The sequence below is a fragment of the Emydura macquarii genome, unplaced genomic scaffold (genome assembly GCF_026122565.2).
Source record: "Emydura macquarii macquarii isolate MOO-44397 ecotype Brisbane River unplaced genomic scaffold, CSIRO-AGI_Emac_v2 contig_3671, whole genome shotgun sequence".
In the NCBI taxonomy this organism is placed as follows: Eukaryota; Metazoa; Chordata; order Testudines; family Chelidae; genus Emydura; species Emydura macquarii.
Genome location: NW_027133808.1, coordinates 3,851,259 through 3,872,262, shown reverse-complemented (window position 1 = coordinate 3,872,262; position 21,004 = coordinate 3,851,259). Strand labels below are relative to the sequence as shown.

Below are 21,004 nucleotides of genomic sequence, written 5' to 3'. Positions count from 1 at the left end.
TTTCTGTCTCCCCTTTAAACCTTTTCTCATCAACATTTGTTGTTGTAGGTTATTGTGACACTTTATGCACTTTTATCCACTTTCCCACAGTTGAGCTTACAATTAGGGTAAATTTGTAAGCACAATTATTGCAATAGGCCTCTCTCTTCATGTTGTTGTTATTCCGTAATAGATCACCACTGGAAGTCATTTATATACCTACTAAAGGAATTCGATAGACCTCAAAGCTGCCTATTAAACTCACATCATCCATATCTTTTTTACATTTTAATGCTCAATTGTACTCTTTGTTCAGGTCCCAGAATTTCAGGTGTTCATTTCTGGTGTAATCTCAGTTCTTTTAAAGAAGTTCTGACCTATTGTTTTTACCATAATGGATATGTGTTACTCCTCAAAAATAGAATATCAGTAAGACAGTCTTAATGCCAGGACATGAATGGAAGACACAGTCAGGCATCAAGTGTAGTCCTTAAACTACACACAGTTCATTAACCAACATTTAACACAAAACAAGACAAACACATACAAAAGGGAAGAGAAAAAGAACATCAAAGATAGAAAATGCAGCTTCTGTCTCTAGGGCAGGGGAGTGCTGGGGACTGGATTAGATGACCATCTTCAGGGCCTACACTTCTATGATTTGAAATATACTGTGGTATCAGTGTACTGTACTGTCCAAACTAAAGTGTAGCTGATTCCCTCCACTGTTTGGCTTTTGGTTTTCACATTGGGCTAGACTGAGAAGAAAGGGGTGGATGAAAAGCAAATTGTGATGAACTGTTGGTGCTCAGGTATCATGATGTCGAGAACCCTATAAGGGCCCAGTTCAATGCCCATTGAAGTCAATGGAAAGATTCTTTGACATCAGTGGGTGTTGGATCATTGGCAGTGGACCCTGCTTCCCTCAACAGTTATATCTCTGAAGGTGTGTATAGTGAGCAGGGATTCAGTTTTTTTTTTACTTCCAGAAGCTGGCCAGAGTACCTTCAGTAAAAGAGGGGGAGGGTAAATCCATAGCCATAATTTACCTCACTCTTTGAAAGGGGATCCTGTTATGACTGATAAAATCCAGACTTGCTTATAGTAAGGTGGTATTGATACTTAGTGTCTCTATAGCAATTTTATTCCAGGACCTCAAAGTGCTTTATCTATATTTGGACTTGATTCACCTCCCACTGGTGTAGGAGCTGTAACTTGCACTGCCTGTGCCCATGAGGTCAGCTGTGGTCTGATTCCCCCCTGCGGTGGCCCGAGGTCCTTAGAATGCCATTGACCATGTAGAAGGCTCATCTGCTGGTGAGGAGCAGAGAGGTGAACTTATAAGATCTTCTCTGATGGGCTCAGGCAGTATCATGTAAACTTGACAGATGCCAACAAAATCTCCCAACCCCTAAACAAAAAAACAAATCCGACCTGTTCTGAGGGTCTTATTGAAGACTGATTGGAAGGGCAAGCACAAGAAGTAATGAAAGTGTGGTGGAGTGAGCATGCATAGGAGTTACTGATGCTGTAACTTTTATTAGCTTGTTTGAGAAATAAGCCCAGATACAAGCAGGCTTTTATCCCTACTGACCCAACAGTTTTCTCCACATGTGAATCAGAGGCTGCTTACCATCACTAATTGGGATTTAATATAAGAGCCCTTTACGTGACAAAGCTACTAAGAAACAGCAATGAGAAATTCTTGGAAAAAAAATTACTCCAGTACTTCAAGATAATTATTTGTTGCAGAGACTGAGTTTGTATGGGTAGTAAAAGAAATAAAAATTGGGTGGACTTTTTAAAGGGCTTTGTATACACCAGGTATAATTAAGGGATTGTGCTACATGCATCTGTGAATTACATAGATGGAGGAGGAACAGATTCAGTGGACTATATCTGAGGCATGTTGCTACATCTTTTGTTGCCTGTTCGCAGAACTGAGTCTGTAGTGTTGCCTTACTGAGATCTATACAGGCGTGTTCATAGATTCAATAGACCCTAAGGTCAGAAGGGACCAATATGACCATATAGTCTGACTTCCTGCACAATGCAGGCCACAGAACCTCACCTACCCACTTCTGACCCCTGACCTATGACTGAGTTATTAAAGTCCACAAATCATGGTTTAAAGACTTTAAGGTACAGAGAATCCACCAGCAAGTGAGCCGTGCCCCATGCTACAGAGGAAGGCGAAAAACTCCCAGAGCCTTTGCCAATCTGTCCTGGGGGAAAATTCCTTTCTGAGCTCCAAATAAGGCGATCAGTTAAACCCTGAGCATGTGGGCAAGACTCACCAGCCAGACACCCAAGAAAGAATTCTCTGTAATAACTCAGAACCCACCCCATCTACATCCCTTCACAGGCCATTGGCATATCTACTGCTAGTAGTCAAAGATCAGTCAACTGCCAAACTAGGTTGTCTCATCATATCATACCCTCCATAAATTTAACAAGCTCAGTTTTGAAGCCAGCTAGGTTTTTTGCCCCCACTTCTCTCCTTGGAAGGCTATTCCAGAACTTCTCTCCTCTGATGGAAACCTGCATCTAATTTCAAGTCTAAACTTCTTGATAGAAAGTTTATATTCATTAATTCTTGTGTCCACATTGGTGCTGAACTTAAATAATTCCTCTCCCTCCTTGGTATTTATCCCTCTGATGTATTTATAGAGAGCAATCATATCTCCCCTCAGCTTTCTTTTGGTTAGGCTAAACAAGTCAAGCTCTTTGAGTCTCCTTTCATAAGGCATGTTTTCCATTCCTTGGATCATCCTAGTAACCTTTCTCTGCACCTGTTCCACTTTGAATTCATGTTTCTTAAACATGGGACACCAGAAGTGCACACGTTATTCCAAATGAGGTTTCACCAATGCCTTGTATAACGGTACTAACACCTCCCTATCTCTACTGGAAATACCTCCCCCAACTCCCTAGTTTAAAGCTCTTAATCAGTTGTGCCAGCCTCCATCCTAAAAATGCATTTTCCTCCCTACTCAGGTGAAGTCCATCCCAAGAGAGAAGTCCTCTGTCCATGAATGCCTCCCAGTGACCATACATCCCAAAGTCCTTCTTGTCTGAGCCATCTGTTGATCATCAGAATCTTGTCACGCCTTTGTTGTCCTCCTCTAGGGATAGGCAGAATCCCACTGAAGATCACCTGGGCCTTGATTTCTTTGAGTCTTCCCCAGCTTGGCATACATTCCAGCCAGAATCGTTCCTTTGATACGTTCCAGCCAGAATCTAGCTATATCATTTGTGCCTACATGAAGGACAATCAATGGATTCTTTCCCACTCCTGTTAGGATCCTCTTCAGCCTCAGGTCCACATCACGGAACTTAGCACTTGGCAGACAGCATACACCCTTCTATTCTCTGGATCGGCTCTGGTTACAGGCCTGTCTGGGGACTCCCTGCTGAGAAGCACAATCACATAGACCTGCCTTTTCCTGGTAACGGTGCTACTCTCCAGCCTATCCCCTGTTCTTTCTGGCTGCAAGTCATCATGTCTACTATTTTCCTTTGCAATCCTCTGCAACCATTCCTGTATCCTCCTGCTGCTCTTATTTGGTGGTATCTTCAATCCACTCTTTGTATAGGACTAGCTGCTCTTCTTTTCTTCCTTACCCTCTCACCTTCTGCAACCACCTGCTGTGCCCCTTCTTCATTTTCCAACTCCGCAACCTGTTTCTGAGCTCTATTTCTCCTTTACTAGTTTGTCTTTTCCTCTGCTGGGTTCTCACAGTCACATACTTCCACTGGCCACTTTCCTCACCCGCCATTCTCCCCTTCCATCTGCAGGTCTGGGTTTTTCCCTTCAGCCTCCTCATTCCTTTGTTCCATCATCTGCTCAAACCCCCTTCTAAACTCAACCAGAATTTCCACCTCCATCTCCAACCCTCGAATCTTCTCTTCCATCAGCTTTATGAGGCGGCACTTTATACAAATGAAGCTCTTTTGAGGTACTTCCTCCAGGATCATGTACATCCCGCAGCTTCCACATCCAGTCATCTTCATTGTCTCTTCCACTGCTCGAGTGACTACTATTACCGCCTCTGTATCTGTCATAGCCTTTCCCCTGCTTCCTGTCAGTGAGAGACACAAAAACAAAAAAACCCACCAAAACAACCCCCAATGAGCACCCCAACAATACCAGAACACCGCCTATTCCCACTTAAATTTTCCTGTTTTCAGCTCTGTTTGCTGGCTCCTGTGCTGCTGCAGCTGTGCCACTGCTTGATTCTGTGTTCGGTGATCACTTCAAGGAATTTAGCCTTTTTTTGCTTTTCTGTTGGAATAACATCATAATAATAAGCTGATCCTGATGGGCAGACTGTTGAACCCACATGGAGCCTTGCTTGATGGGGAAATTAAACACACGTCAGATTTGGGCACTTTCCTATCCTGGGAGGTTAAGGGAGTATCTGCAGCCTAGACACTAAAGATTTTCAGGTCTGTCATGCCTAAATCTTTCCACAAGAGTGGAATAGAGAAGTGAATGCTGATAACTGCAACAAAAAAGCAATTTTAAAGAACTTACTCAGGGCTGCACTGTGACAGCAGTAAAGTGGTGCATCTCCAGGGTCAGCAGGGACTTTTGGCAAACATAAATGACTTCCCTATAACTGGAAACAAAAACATTTGGTAAATTGTATACTACAAATGTTCCCGTCTGTACAGTGTATTAAAGTATCATTGCAGTTTCTTTTGGGGGAGATGGTGCTGAATAATTTAACTCCTGCACAGTCTTCTCAGTGCCTGCTATTTCACAGACCAGGAGAGGAGGAAGGGGGCACTTTGCCAATAGCCGTGGGATTTATGATGGAGCTGTGTTACCAGACCTGAGTGCTGGCAGAGCAGCCCTCCATGTGACCACCTCTTGCCAAGGTCTTGTCCCCCCCAATCCAAAACTTCCTGCATATTGCAGATCCAACAGTCCTGGGTTTCATGTAACAACCCTGCTTTGACCCACAAATCCCCTGTTCTGGTTGAAGTGGGTTCTGTCCTATGGGACTGGCTGGGCATGGCTTCCAACTCTTGGCATTGCAACTTGAAACACCACAGCACTGTTCAGGTGTGGACCAGCCCCTATGTAGAGTGAGTGTGTGGCAAGCTTGCTCTGTGACTCCCCCCATCCAGTCTTCCTACCTCCCCCTCTTTCCAAGGCAGCATCCAAACCTCCCTGGTCCATCCATCCATCCATCCTGCTTTAGGCACTTGAAGTGTTGGAGTGTATGATATTGCTCCAGAAGGGATCGCTTTAGTCTGGTGTTGGCTTTAACATGGGGGAAAAATGATACTTTTTTATTTGGAGGAATAAACACATTTTCCCAAACTTGACTTGTCCCACACATGTTCACAGCTCATAGCCAAAGTTAATGTAATGTCATTTAAAATAGTTAGGAATTAGATAAAGTTACTTTCCACTAATACTGAGCAAGGAGCTTTATAAGAAAAAGAAAAACAATGTTACTGTAATCCAAGTGATAAAAATATTATCCCTAAAGCTACTCCAACACACTCTCTGCTTTGCTGTATTGCTTCTATCTGTAACCTCATCCTTCTCCTTAGCTTTCTATGACAGCTATAGAGAAAATAGTTCACATCCAATGGATATCAAGATAAAATGTTGACCCTTAAGGAATAAATCTCACGGTTTAATTTTCAGCAAAAATGCACATACATTTTAAAGCAGAAAAAAATTAAGCTTTTTCATTTTTGATAAAGTCTGCCACCTTTTTATTCCTTATAGCCCTTCTATTAAATATCTTACTGGAAATGTATTAGTAAAATATGTCTGGGTCTGCTAACTGATGATTTTTATTAGTCTTGAATTTTGAATATGCTAATTGTATTGTAGTGGGATCTGGACAGTAATTAGATACTGTTATCTTAATTTTTGTTACACTGTATGTGTCGCTATAGGATTCTTAGCACTGTTATTTAGTTTTCTATATGCAAGATACTGGATACCTAACTCTTACAATAGACCCATTGACAGGTTTGTAGGCTCAGACCTTAAAATTCTGTGATAGTTACATTTTCTTCACTTGATACATTTTTCTGATTACTTTATTCATAGTGCAACACCTGATTTAATAGTCCCTTTCTATGGTAAATATTTTTTATCTTTGGAGACTATTATTGAAGATAGAGGAAAAGATCATTTTGTTATTATGGAACCTAAAAGGTAATAACATTTTTTCCTACTTTTCTATTTTCTTTAATATGTTATTAATCTATATAAAATGATAAACTAAATAATGAAGAATACTAATCAAATAATTATTTATTAAAAGTTAGGAAGAGTGCATTTGTTTATAGGTATTTATAATGGAATAGATGTACAATAGAGAAATATAGTGCAATGTTTTGAAAAATAAATAAAAAATGAGCTTATCTGGTATACAAAATTTTTTGTACATAAGCAATTCTGTAGGGGTTTCCTAAAATACCAGAAGATGACAAACTCAGCATTAGTTTTTATTTTTATGTCAAATACTCCCTGGAATTGCTAAATCACCTTTCTATTCTCAATAATGTGAGTTTAAGACTTCAAATCCATATGAAATTTTGAAACAATCAGTCACCTGATTGCAGAAAACATGATTTCAAAACCAATTTGTCACGGTCCAATATGGATTTAATGGTTTATTTGTTTTGACATTTCTCATTCGCTAAGTGCAGGTATGCTGCAATAATCACTTTATCCTACATTTACAAACCAAGATGCTGGGAGGCATAAATCTTTTTGAATTTGTACTGGATATGGAATTACCTGATAATGTTTTAATCTGATCATTTTCCCAGCACCACAAAAGAAATATATATGCTATCTGATTTCTATGACAAGATCTCTTGGATGTCCAATTCACATCACAAGAAATCCTGGGGCATGGCTTTGACAACACGAATGCCTTGTGTGATTTGCCTGCAGAAAAGAAACATAAAGATGAGCTTTTAAATGTTAAATTACATAAAGAAAAGGGTTAGACTTTGATGCAATTCTATTTGTGCAATGGGGGCATGCACTGGCTGGCTCAAACACATTTTTATTAAATGCCCTTATTGGTGGGAGAACAGCTTCTTATTTTAGTAGGAAGAATTTATTTTTCCTTCTTTGAGATCATGAATCCTGGAGACGGCAGCCAATCTGGTGGTAGCTATTTGGAGAGAGGTGGCCAGTGAATAGTGTGAAGTTGTAGAAGACTCAGGGAGTGCAGTTAGTGGCCATCATCCTTCCAGGAAAACTCGTCTTTGAGTTACTCATCATAGAGTTAAATTTAAGTAATCAAAAAGAAGTTCTGAGAAAGTGGAGGACCCGTGTGCCTCCAAGAGGCATGTGGGAGTCAAGCCTTATAACCTGTTTGTCTCTGATGATTTACATGGTTAAAAGCCACACCCAAAATGTTTGAATGTGGGTGCTTAAAATTAGTTGCTTGGTTAAATGTCCTGACTTTCATGGGTGCTGAGCATCTCAGGCCATGCTTTAATGGGAATTGCAGTTAGTAGGGTTAGGGCCTATATCTGTTTCCAGAAGCTCATTCTGAAGAATAAAACCCAAATTATATTGCATTATTTAAAAACCAAAATCTATCTGGCAATATTTCACATCGTTTGCTACTGTCTGTGCTGCTGATTTCTCTTTGATGGCCCCAGGTGATTCTTGGTGACGTGAGGGTGTGTCACAGGGTTTTCACTTCATGGCTATCAGGCAATATCTCAGATGATGAGGAAAGAACAACCAAATGCTTGGTGCTGATCACAATTGCTTTTGAAATGGTCTTGAGAATTAGACCACAGCCATCACTTACTCATTCCCTTGCATGAACATGCACTGCAGAGTCTTCAGAAATCATTTTGTCTATTTATTATTTAGTTCAGTTTATAAATAACTAAAACGAATAAGTGCCTATCCCACACTCCGCGTATCTTTTGCACAAAACACCATATACAGAAATTTAGCAGCATATCTCCTCCCCATATCACGACATATCCAACACTAAAAAAAGTAATCTATGAATACCTTCCCAGTCCTCAGTCATTTCCCACTTCCCTGATTTCTTAAAAAAAAAAAAATACATGTACCTTATAAATTGCCATAAGGACAACAAAATCAAGCTGTCTTGGACCATGGACGGGAGTGAATTCCAAAGCTGAGGGACTTACGTGGAGGCCACTCTACCAGGAAGTTAAACATGTGCTTAAGTACTTAACAAAAGTATATAGGTATGGGGTTAAAAATGTGCTAAACTGTTTTGCTAAATCAAGGTATAACAAGGTTCTGTGGCCTTCCTTGGAGCCTGGGCCCGAGGAAGGGTCATGACACCCCTATTGGACAGAACCAAGCCCTGCAGGCCAAACCACCCGGAAGCAGAGGGGAGGAACCAGAACCGGGAAGGGAAGTATAAAAGGCTGGCCCAGCAGCTCAGTCGGGAGGAAGTTGCCTCCAGAGGCAGACATGTCTTCCCAGAGGCTGCAGTTCAGGCCTGACCCAGGCCCTGTGGCTGTTTGGAGAAACCGCCCTACCAACTGGAGCCTCCAAAGCCTGCCAGATTGCCGGGCCCGAGGGACTGGAGAGGGCCGCTGGGCCTGAGGGACTGGGAGCAGCTACCAGAGCCTGCTGGGTGGGAGAAACCCCCTGAGGCTGGCCCTGACCTGGAGGAGCTGCCTGACGTGGGGGACCCACAGGAGCAGACTAAACCTGGTGGACCGGAGGAATCCCTGGGACCTGGAGGACCTTCCCTCCGCTGACGACCCTGAGGAGTTTCCGGACTGGTCGATGGTGAGGGACTTGCTGGATGCCCGCTTGCCGTCTACCCCAGCGACCTGGAGGGAGACGATTGGATGCAGATACCCGGGGATTGGGTGGGAGGAAGTAGCCCAGGGACAGCCGACTAGAGAGCGACTGATTATGGCTGGATTCCTGCTGACACTGTGGCAAACCACTTTGCCACTGATAGGGCCCTGGGCTGGGACACAATGGAGTCGGGTGGGCCTGCATCCCCCTCTCCCCTTCCCTAACCACCCCGGGAGTGCTTCACTTCCTTTGAACTTGCTGACCAGAGGAAACCGAGATTTGCCAGCCCTGCCTGACTGCAAGGCCAGGGACTATAGACCATTTCACCTGCCCCGCCTGCTTGAGGTCCGGGGGTTATGGACAACTTCACCAGCCCAGCTTGGCTTGAGCGCCGGGGGCCATAGACTATTTACCTGCCCCGCCTCCTTGAGGGCTGGGGGCTGTAAACGGGGTACCTTGCCTGCCCGCTTGAGGGCCGAGTGCAACAGACTTGCCAGCCCTGCCCTGTTTGAGGACTGGGGGCTATAGACTGTGTGTGCTTGTCAGCCCCGCTTGAGAGCCGGGGGCTAAAGACTACTTGGCCTGCCCCACCAAGCCTGAGGGCTGGGGGCAATAGACTACTCACCCGCCCCGCCTGTTGGAAGGCGGGGGTCATGGGCGCTGTACAAGCCCTGCCCTATGTGAGGGCCAGGGGGCTGCCGACTGCAGGGAAAGCCTGCTCTGCTTGGAGCCAGGGCTGAAAGACTCATAAGCCAGGAGTTTATTACCTTGGACAAAGGCGCTGTGGCCTTCCTCAGAGCCTAGGCCCGAGGAAGGGTCGTGACGACTCTGCTGGACCATGCCACCAACCTACACAAGGCCTTAGTACTATAAACTCTGCTGTACCTCTTCTGTGCTCAATGATAGAGTGCCATATCCAGTTATCTTGGTAATTACTAATCTATCTTCACAGAATTACCTCCTGCATTTTGTTTTGTTTTACCTGGGTGTAGTACCCCATGTTCAGATTAATCCCTGCTATAACCCCATTGAAGCCAGTGAAATTACATCAGAGATGAATACGCCCTTAAACTATCTATTTAATCTCTAATATGTTTTGGCATGTACAAAGCACCTGTTCCCATGGTATTAAAATTCCAGTTTTAAAACAGTGAGTGCTTTGCTAAGGAGCAGTCAGGCCAGTTCTGTATCCTGTTCTAGGTTAAAGGTAGATCCCTGATTTTGAGAGTAATGTGAAGTTGCTATCCTATTAAATCATGGGTTGTTACACTCCTCACACTTGGGTTTTCTTCTGTTCTGACTGTTTTGGGAATGCTCCGACAATTGCACTGTATGACCTGAAAATAGCAAGACCAAGTCTCTTTCTGACCCATCTTGGGAGCATGTAACAGAGTCTCAGATGTGCTGTTCAGAATGCTCTGTCTCTTATTTCCTTGAATCTATTTCTGGGGTCTGATAAAGTGTGATTCATGATCATGTCTTAAATGGAAGGTTACTATGGGCACATACAGCACCCATAAGGAAAAGGTAGACTGGGTAGCTATAGGTGGTAGGTTAAAATATTCTTGAGGGGAAGGGGTGAGCAGGGGCATAGTCACAGGTAGGCCTGAGTGGGCCAAGGCCCTCCCAATTAGTATCCAGACCTATCCAGAGAGCACCAGGCAGAGTGCTTAAAGTGAGGCAGATGGTGAGGGGCTACAACCCCAGAAAAAAATATTTAAAGGTTGAGGGAAGCCTTTGAAGGGGCAGTCTTTGTAAAGCTGCTCCTGCCTCATACCCCTCCACTTCACATCAGCACAGGCTTTGACTCCACAGAGCACCAGGCCACACCACTCCAGGTACTGCCTCCCCTTTGACCAACTGGCTCTCTGCTCCCAATCAGGTTCTGGCAGTGGGATGGCGCAACACACAGCTCCGCAGTGGGGAGGAAGTAACCGGAGCTTGGTGGTGGGAGACGGAGTGGGAGCCTGTGATGATGGGGAATGGAGCAGAGCCCATGCATAGGAACTCAAGGAATGGTAGCAGGAATCCAGGCACTGGGTCACAATATCACTCTGTTTGACCTGGCCACCCCTCTCTTATGCCAGCAGGGGAGGGACTCTGCCTGGTAGAGAGACTTGAGGGGGCAGAAACCCTTTTGGCCCAAGCCACCCGCAGCCTATGGAATAACTATTCAAGGAGCTTTTGGTGGCCATTATGGTTCTTATGCATGAATCACATGACAAAGAACACCAGAGAGAGTCTCCTCATTTTGTGAGGAAACAAAATGCTACAATGTTAATGTGACTGGCAAGATTAAATTGAAGCAAAGCAAGGTCTGACTCTACATTCCTCAGGCATCCAAGTATTCTTCTGACCCAATGGTGCTTTGGTTTTTGTAATTTTATTACAAAAATTACTTTTCTGACCTAAAAAATTTGCATTTTTCTATGGCTCAAACTTCGCATAAGTACCGAAGAAATCATCTTAGTTAAATGAATTCCATCTTATTTTAATTTTCCACTTCAAATCACAATTAATAAATATTGTTCACATCCCTTCATTTCTTTGGTTATATTTTATTAAACTAAATCTGATGTTTTGCATAGATGGGATAAAACACTGACATAGACTCTAATATTGTTCATGTTTCAGTCATCCTGGGCTGTGGGTAATAATTTTCCAGCTGAACAGAGTAGAAGTTCATTTGATAAATAATTGAAAGCAAAATATGTTGCATTTGGGGGCATGTTCATCTGGAAGTTGTGTTGGGGAAAAATTGGCAATTAATGCAGAAGCATCAAATCAGGCTGCTGATCATGCACAGCAGCAGCAAATTATGGATTTAGATTGTAAGATCTTTAGGGCGGGGATGTCTTCTTATTATGTTTGTATGGTGACTTACAATAGGGCTCTGATCCATGACTGGAGCCTGGGGATGGTACTGGAATACAAATAAGCTTTTGTGTGAGAGACATATTATCTATTTATTGGGTATATTTTGGGTAAAGTCTTTGGACATAAAAGTCCTTATCTTTGAGAAGGTTATGGAGAGCTCTCGTATTACCAGAACTTGGCTTACTTTTTGGAATTTAATAGGTCTTTTATGATTATGTGATATGTAACCCTTCTGCCAGTCAGAGTCGGTGCAACAAGGGCCAGTTTCAATATCTAGTGGTTCCATTCAACAGCACGACACAAAACCAGTTTGAGCCCCAAGCCAGTAACCTGGGACAATTACATACCCCCCCTTGGGCATCTCTAGACGCAATACTTCCCCTCTTGCAAGCACAGAGACTGAGTGTAGAAAAGAGACCTTTAATAAAAAGGGGAAAAGTAGCCTGACATTAACTTGGGAAACCGTCGGAAGGGAGGGAGAACGGGTAAATCCATGCCTTGGGCTCTTAGGCAGAACCCACACTTCCAGGCAGGAATATCTATCTACCTTCACACAGGGCTTTGGCATCCGAGCCCCTTGCTTAGCCAGTTTGGTTCAGATGATAGTGACCCTTCAATCAGAGCAGGCTAAGCACAGTTCTGCTGCCCTTTGCTCATACAGTAAGGGGAAGAACATTTCGTTACCCCTGCATTTAACACTTAATTGATTTGTAACCCAACACCAGCCAAAGGGATCATTTGGGAAAGCAGTCCCATCATGCTAAGCACCTAAGCAGCATAAGTGTCCTCATGCAAATACCAGCTTGCTAGGGGACAGTCCATTCAGTCTCTGCTTACAGGTAAATTTGTAAATCACTGTACCACACTGGCATGTGCATTGTATTATTTGGGAAGAAGAATCCTTATTTTTTTCTCCAAAAAACTCTACATTATCCAGAAGGCTACTAAATAGCATATCCCATAGTCAGAATGTGTGTTAGGGCTTTATTAATTACATAAAAGGACTTACATAATTAACTTGCATAACCTCTTATTACTCATGCTATGTCCTGTCAAGGTTTTAGCTCCAGATTGAATTAGCCCTGTAAAACGTATAGATTTCAGTTCTTCATTCTGATTGGCTAGGGATGCCAAGAATACTGGAGCAGAATGAAGCTGAGGCTTATTTAAAACAGGTTAAATTAATGATTTCTTTCATAGGGATGGTATTACACTGGTGCTGTGATAAACTATAACTAATTATTCCTGGCAGACATATTGGTTAAATAATGCTGAAGAAAGAGAAGTCTGCAACAGGAACTTATAGCGATATTAAAAATATCAAACGGAATTCAAAAAAGTTGGAAAGGAATGTTTTCAGTTACGTGTACTGCTTTATTGAGTCACATGAGAATAATACACATGCTACCTGGTACTGTACAAAACTTTTGCAGTCTTAAATCAAACTTCTAGAGACATCAGCATTTCAAATAGGAGAGAACGATACATGAAAACTACCAGTTTTGCATTGTATTGGAACCTTAATTATCCAAACTTCAGTTGCTTAAAATTTCCAATTAGCTGATTCATCAGGGTCATCTTATCAGACAGCTATAAATTACATGGAAAATCATTATCAGAAATCTTGGTTGGCAAAACATATTTATTGTCTATGATAATGAGATAACTAAGGTAAAAAAGATTTCCAAAAACCCCTTTTTATCCCTGATGTAACACAATTATCTTCGATGGGCTTAAACGGAGATGAATTATCTCAAAAGTTTTCTTGTCTAAAAAGAGCTAAATGTAGGATTTCACATACGCAAATGCTCCAGTGACTGGAGGATGTGTAGCCATGTAGTATAATTATGTTCAAACTCTGGACTCAGCATACTCTGATCTTCTCCAACATATCCATCATCTTGTTCTGTTCTAGTTTATACAGTTTCTTCTGTTGCATCATTACTGTAGAATTTGAGTACCTTCTAGTGGTCCTTTAAGTGATATGACTAACATCTTGTTGAGCCATTTTAGTGAAAATGTGCTAACAAATGTAGTTGCTAATAATTCAATGCTGTTTCCTTTTAGGACAAGATCTCTAAGAACCTGGACAATGCTATTCTTTGTCTTTTTTTATCTACATAGACGTTAAAGACTCTACATCACTTTCTGAATAAAGTAGGGAAACAACTTGGGTGTTCTGTCTAACATTCCATGAATTAATAAAACCAACTCTTGTATCCAAAGGCGCATCTGCACTTGTGGGCATACCCAGATTGATGTGCTTTGTTTTGCCATAACCCCACTATTGTCCACATCTAAAGCATGCTCCTGAAGTAGATTCTAGTGTGCAAAAGTTATCACGCATAAGGGATATGGGTAGGTACACGCCTCTGCTGTGGCATAGCCCTGTACCCATTCTAGTATGTAGTGTGGATGGAGCAAGGGGTGTGTACCAGGCCATGAGTAATGATAGTTTTCCAGAGCCATTCCCACAGCACGTTGGGTATGTGTCAGGCAGCAAAGGGATCAAAGGTGTAAACATCTCTGGACTTGAGCTGAGCACTTTCAGTTTTCCCGTGAACAGTATTGATCAGCATTGGTGAATATGGAGCATGTTCCAAAAGCTGTCACCTGATCTCTGGAGCACCCTCGGGTGCTGATCAATGTATGGTCAGATTACACCATCTTCCCTGATTTCATACTGGCGGTGATGTATACCTGTACCAGGAAATTTCCAGAGGTTGGAGGAGGTGGGCATTCACTGGACTTTGTCCCAGTGTCAGGAGTGCATGAAACACCTTAGACACCTGTACCAGAGCATGAAGGACTCTAACGGTTTTTCGGGGAGGGGATCTAGCAATTGGCCCTGCTGCAACTACTGAACCTGAATTCGCAATCACCTTCTTGACCCCGCTGGCCTCGTGCAGCAGGATGCTGATGGGGGAAGGCGAGGAGGCAGGAGGGTCCTTTGAGGAAGCCTGGAGGAAACCCCCGGAGCCATGGAGGAAGAGGAGCATGTTACTCTGCACCTCTACCTTGCAGACCTCATTGAGGAAGTCCCCTCTGAGGACCCTGAACTGCAGCAGGAAACGGACCCTGAGGCTAGTAAGTTATAATCTATCCCTACACTCCCCAGAAATATCTCCTCTAGCTCTGGAATTACATGCCTCAAACCAGCCCCCTCACCGCACCACACCCCCACTTCACTTTGGCATGGTCCACGAACAAGACACAGCTGTAAATCAATGATTGTATTGAAATCCCATGAACCACTACAAAAGCATTTAGTGGAAGCTATAACAGAGTATTAACAAGCAGTCCCTGTGTCCCTGGGTCTGCTCATTTGTCAGACAGCACTCTGAACAGTGATAATCCCTTGGCCACGCCAACCAAGGGGAAAGGAAGGGAGGAGGCAGATTGTGAAATGGGCCCAGGTGGGGAAAGAACAGTTTTATGGCATGTATGGTTGTACAAAGACCTCAATTCACTCCTCTCCTTCCCAGACACTTTTTTTCTGCTTGCAAATGGGAGCTGCGCAGGAAAAGAGTGGGGATGCTTGGTGGCTTTGATCTTGGTCTGGGAAGGGAAAGAGAACTGTTTGTCTGAGGAAAGTCAGGGCAATCTGTTCTCTCTATGACCACTGGAAATGTTTATTACTATTCTCAGTCCCTGGTATGTAGCCTCTCCTGTTGCAATGGAATACTAAACTGTATTGTACTGTTCAGCCACTAGGCGGTAGGTGTGTAAAATACCTTATTTAAATGAACCTCAGACATACCTAGCATTAAAGAAGCTTATGATGAACACATCTGGTGTGTATAAACAAGCTCTGAGACCAGTCCATATCTGGTGTCAGGAGTAAACTAAGAATAGAAGGAGAGGGAAGAGCAACAAAGGTTGAAGACCGAAGGAACACAGCAATAAAAGGTTGCAGGATCTTATCAACATGACACACTTCAGGTCTCCAGAGAACTTTAGTTTTTCGAAATCTTCAGGATAGACAGGCTGGAAACAATATTTTGCAAGATTTTGCACTGCTACCAAGTAGCACAAAGAAACTTGAGATATACAGGTGTCATCTTTAATTTATGATACGGGGAAGCAAGCAGAGCGTATCTTTAAATGCTTTGACTTTACTGAAGACAAAGATGATTATAAAAGTGTTCTGGCTATGTTTGATGCATACTTTATATCTCGGGGAAATGTGGCTTATGAAAGAGCATGTTTCCACCAGACAATTCAAGAACCAGGGGAAAATGTTGAATGTTTTATAAGAGCACCGCATACATTGGCTGAAAACTGTGATTTTTGAGAATGCAAAATATAAAAATATCAGACAGGCTGGTTCCTGGATTAACAGATAAAAACTTTTCATGGCAGCTACAACTGAAGAGAAATTTAACCCTAGCAACAGCTATACAGACAGCAAAACGGTTAAAATTAGTCAAACAACAGAACAAGAGGCAACAGCAACTTGAAAAACCTGTAACTACCTTAGGAGCTATAAATAGACACTTGAGTGTTAAAAATCACTCTCCTAAAACCCCTGAGGCAAGGATAGAGAAGAGGTAAGAGGGACAAATTCCAGCCTACATGTCCAAGATGTAGAAAAAGGCATACCCCAAGAGATGATGCACGTCCATGGGTAATACCTTGCATGAAATAGACATTTTGCAGCTGTTGACTGCACCAGAGCAGTCAGGGAATTGACTCATATTACAAATAATCAAGAGCCATTGTTTCTGGGATCTATCACTTGTGATGATATAGAATCTGCCAGGAGAGTGAAATTGAATATTCATGGCAAGATGATTGACTTTAAAATTGACTCAAGAGCTGACATCACAATCATCTCAGAATGTATTTACAATCACCTTTAACCCCTCCCAGAGCTGAATCACTTGACACAGCTCTGATTAGCCCTGGAGGTATTCTGAACTGCCAGTTCACCACAGAACCAATTTACAAAAACTAAAGCTATCCCTTCAGAGTGCATGTGATCAAAGGATCAAAGACCAATAACCTTCTGAGCTACAACATGGCAGCCATGATGGGCCTAGTGAGAAAGGAGAAAGAACTTGATGAAGGATTTGATATTGGACTTTTGAAAGGAGATCCGGTATAAATCAGCTTAAGAGAATGCTGGATCATGCACTGTGTGAACACCTCTACCAGAGAGATTCTGGAAGAGACTAGCTGAAATAACGTGAATTCAGAGGACATCTTTACCTAGTCATTGATCACTATTTTTCCGGGTATATAGAAATAAAGTATTTGAAAGACATAACGTGTTGCAGAGACCTGATCTGAGCACTTTCAGTTGTCCCATGAACAGTATTGATTAGCACTGAAGAAAATGCAGTGCACTTTTGCTCACTTTGGTATTCCAGAACAACTAGTGATGGACAATAGACCAAAATTTACTGCAGCGGAAATTGTCATTCCAAATGAAATATGCTTTTGATCATATTACTAGCAGCCCACATCACCCACAAGTGAATGGAACGGCTAAGAGAGCTGTAAAAACAGCCAAGAAAATCCTACAGCAGGAAGATCCATTCCTTGCTCTCCTGAGTTAGAGATTAACACCAATAGCAGTTACTGGATATAGTCCAGCACTGTCTCTGATAGGAAGATTACTCAAAACTACTGTGTCAACTTTGGAAAATAATCTATCTTCAAAGTGGCTAGACATGAAGAGAGTAGTCAAATCAGAATAAAAGGCCCCCCTGTCCCCCCGCCCCCCCCCCCCCCCCCCAAAAAAAAAAAAAAAAGCCTACAAACACTTTTGCAATAGGTGTTATTTAGTTAGAGAACCTGGTGACTGTATTTGTGTCAAATTAGATTGAGAAAAGGCATGGACAACTCCTGCTACCATAATGAAGAAGAATGCAGTGCTCAGATCATACGTGACTGAGACCAACAGTGGAGAGTTCAACAGAAACTCAACATCTACAGCTGTGTCCCTTGGCAGTGGAGAGGTGACTGGCTTGTGGTGTTAATTAAAAAATTCAGGGAGGAAAATTCACTTGCAATGCTATTCTGTTTTCATCCCCCTTTCACTGCTGTGATCTGTCCATGGGTGGTTGCTATAACCCAAGTCCCTGAAATTATAGAGGATGGGTTTTCCAAATTGCATGAGGGCCATTGACAGAATACACATGTCTATACTTTTTCTACCAAAAGGGACCAGTGAATACATGAATTGCAAAGGTTACTATTCACTGGTTCTCCCAAGGCTCAGTGGCCACCGGGGACAGTTCATTAACACAAAGGGAAAGGGAAAAGGTCCATGATACTAGAGTGCTCAGAAGGTTGGGGGTGTACCACAGGTGGCAAGAAGGAACTTTATTCCCCTGAAATAACATGGTGCATTGGAATATATAATGTTTAAAGTTTCTGTGTCCTGCTAAAGATGCTGCAGTGTTCCCACTTTTGCAGTTTAAGCGATAACAGATCAAACTGTAGAAAATATGTATGGTGTTTCTGTGCTGATATTTGTTCTTGGGGACCTCGCATACCCTCTCCTACTGTGACTCAGGAAGTCTTATCATGACATCGCTGACCCAAGGAAAAGGGAATCCAGTTACAGACTGAGTAGCTGCAGAATGGTGGTGGAGTGCTCCTTTGCGCAGCTGATGCTTCTGGACTTGTCCAGATGCCAATATGGCCAACACAGTTTGGATTATTGTGGAAAATCTGTATGACCATTGCCTCAACAGTTGATTTCCCAGCCCCAAACTGGCTGGCCACTGACAGTAGTTGTCAGGCATTGCCACCTTCCAGAGGGCGATAGCCACCTGTATCTGCACTGGTATGGTTTTCTGAAATCAAGTGGTGTGGTGCAAAGGGTTGGCACAACTGCATGAAGGTCTGCTTCCTCATTCTGAAGTTCTGCAGCCGTTAGCTGGCATCCCATATTTCCATGGTGATGTGGTCCCACACTGTGCTGGTTGTCCAGGATCAGAAGTGGGTGGTCCATCCATGGGCATACCATTGCATTCATGGCATTCAACCCCTCTGTTCCATGGGATTCAAGTGGATTTTCATTACCTCTCTGGGGCAGTTGTCTGCATCATCTGAAATCTCTCTGGAGCACTTCTGTCCAGTATCAGGTACTGCACTGCATGAACATATGTCCAGCTAGTAGGAGCAGAACCACATCTTTATGGACTTGCTCCACGTCTCCAACACAGTTTGGCAGAAGGGAGAGATGACAGGGAGCTGCCATCCTCAAATATGTGAAGGTGGAGTACAGTTCTAGCAACATTCAGCAAGGTAGTTCCTAGAGCATCTCCTGTTTTCCACAGGACTCTGGGATACTGCCCCATAAACGTGGCAAATTGAAAAGGGGCAGTGTTGAGGATATATGCCTAAGCACAGTGTATACCTCTGCCCAGCACAGCATATGTGCATGCTCAGTGCAGGTATAGCGTAAACACTCTATCAGTGCACGGACAAGTAACTGTGTACACTTGCAAGTGTAGACATAGCCCAAGTTGTTGTCTGAGCTCTTGGGTACATAATCATCTGCTCTCTGATAAAAATCATTGAACTACCAGCCTTCACCTAATAACTTGGTAAAACATTTTGATTTCTCAAGATTTCTATATGCTACATAACACCAACTTCTATTTCATTCTGCAAGAGGTAGAATTACAATTATGTAGTAATATTAGGGCCTATCTGTTGAAGACAATCGCCACCAGAGGGCAACAAAACACACACCATACAGATGTTAGTACTGCAGCTTGTGTGGTAGAATTTAGCCACTGTGCGGAGCTGTGATCCCACAAGTGAGCTGATTTAACATTTCATCCTTAAGAGGGCACTATGGCAGGACAGAAATGATTGTGATATGTCACTTTTGTAAAAGGCACACTTTCTCTGTTTGGCTAATTATTCCATTAACTAGGTTTGCCAACACTGTATTTCAGAAACATGGGACAACTCAGATATCCTCAGTCTTGATGCCTGGTCTCTCCCAGCAGGGGAAGGAGCAGCGTCTGAAGGGGTCATTTTCTCTTGGGGTATGTGTGAGGAGCTGCAGGTAGAGCCCAGGGTTGGGGGTTGCCTGGTGAGGGGCAGAGATTGGTGTCAGGTTACCACCTGACTGATATTTGACTAGCCTGGCTGGTTATTTATGGATTTGCCAGTTGCCAGAAAAATAATTTAATCTGCTGGGTTTTTTTCATGTTTGAGCTAAAGGTTTGCATTATTGTCACAATGCACTGGGATAGCTAATATTTAACGTTTCTGTGTCCTGCTAAAGATGCTGCAGTGGTCCCACTTCCCCAGTTTAAGCGATAACAGATCAAAACTGTTGAAAATACAGCAGCTGTCTGCCCACCAACAGGCAAGTGCACCACGTGTGAGTGTGAGTGTGAGTGTGAGTGTGAGTGTGAGTGTGAGTGTGAGTGTGAGTGTGAGTGTGAGTGTGAGTGTGAGTGTGAGTGTGAGTGTGAGTGTGAGTGTGAGTGTGTGAGGGGTTGGGTCACGCGAGAGCGAGGAGACTTGCAAAGTTATCAATCTTATTTATATGTGTTATGTCTCTAGATACTGTCAGTGGCTGTTGAAGGGGGCAGGTTGCAGACTTGCCTTATGGTTGGGGGTTGGGATTGCAGCAGGTTTGCCTTGTGGTGGCGGGGGTAGAGGGGTGTTGTTGGATGCTGGGTTTTTTGTATTTCAAAGGTGGTGACCCTAAGCTGATGCCCAGTTTGGGAGGGTGGGGGTAGAGGAGTTATTGGTCTCTCCCAGTGAGGGGCAGGGGACAACGCTTGCTGGTGTGTGTGTGTGTGGGGGGGGGTTGGTCTCTCCTGGCAAGAAACAGAGATTGGTGCCTGGGAGATGTCGGGGATGAGGGGCAGGGGGAAGTGACCGAGAGGTGGGACCTTGGTGTCTCCCAGCGAGGGACGCAGTCAGTGCCTGGCTGTGTGTGTTGGTCTCTCCAGTTGGGGAAGGATTTCTCTGCAGGACTGAGCTAATCAGGGTCTCTCTGTGGTGGGGAGTGGGATGGCACTCACTGTCCTGTCCTGACCATGCTCCTCCCCACTGGGTTCCGGTATCTCCCGCTCCTGCAGCCAGGCCCGCGGCTCCTATCCCTGGGTGCCGGGAGCCTGCACAGTGCTGTGGAGAGAGCGTGTGGCAGTCTGAAAACTGTGACCCATTAGGCACTGGAAAAAGAGTTGCTTACAGCAGGGAGCGCAGAGTAGGAGTTGGGGAAAATCCTGCCCTTGGGCTCTGGCTGAGTTACTGAGTCACCTCCTCGGACACTGACAACTCCCACTGCCAGGGACCGGGCACTGACACCATCCTTGCCACCCCCAAGGACTGGGCACACCTGTATTTGAAATACAGGATAAAAGGCAT

The 21,004-nt window shown here is 43.6% G+C and overlaps 1 long non-coding RNA gene across 1 annotated transcript in view; it reads left to right on the top strand.

Annotated features, from left to right (window-relative positions):
- Nucleotides 1-14,540: 14,540 nt before the first annotated feature.
- LOC137145854 (uncharacterized) overlaps nt 14,541-21,004 on the top strand; it is a 37,930-nt gene continuing 31,466 nt past the window's right edge. Inside the window, exons 1-3 of the long non-coding RNA XR_010917765.1 lie at nt 14,541-14,740; nt 19,573-19,665; nt 19,908-19,991. This is a non-coding gene — a long non-coding RNA (uncharacterized lncRNA). The remainder of the gene's footprint in view (nt 14,741-19,572; nt 19,666-19,907; nt 19,992-21,004) is intronic.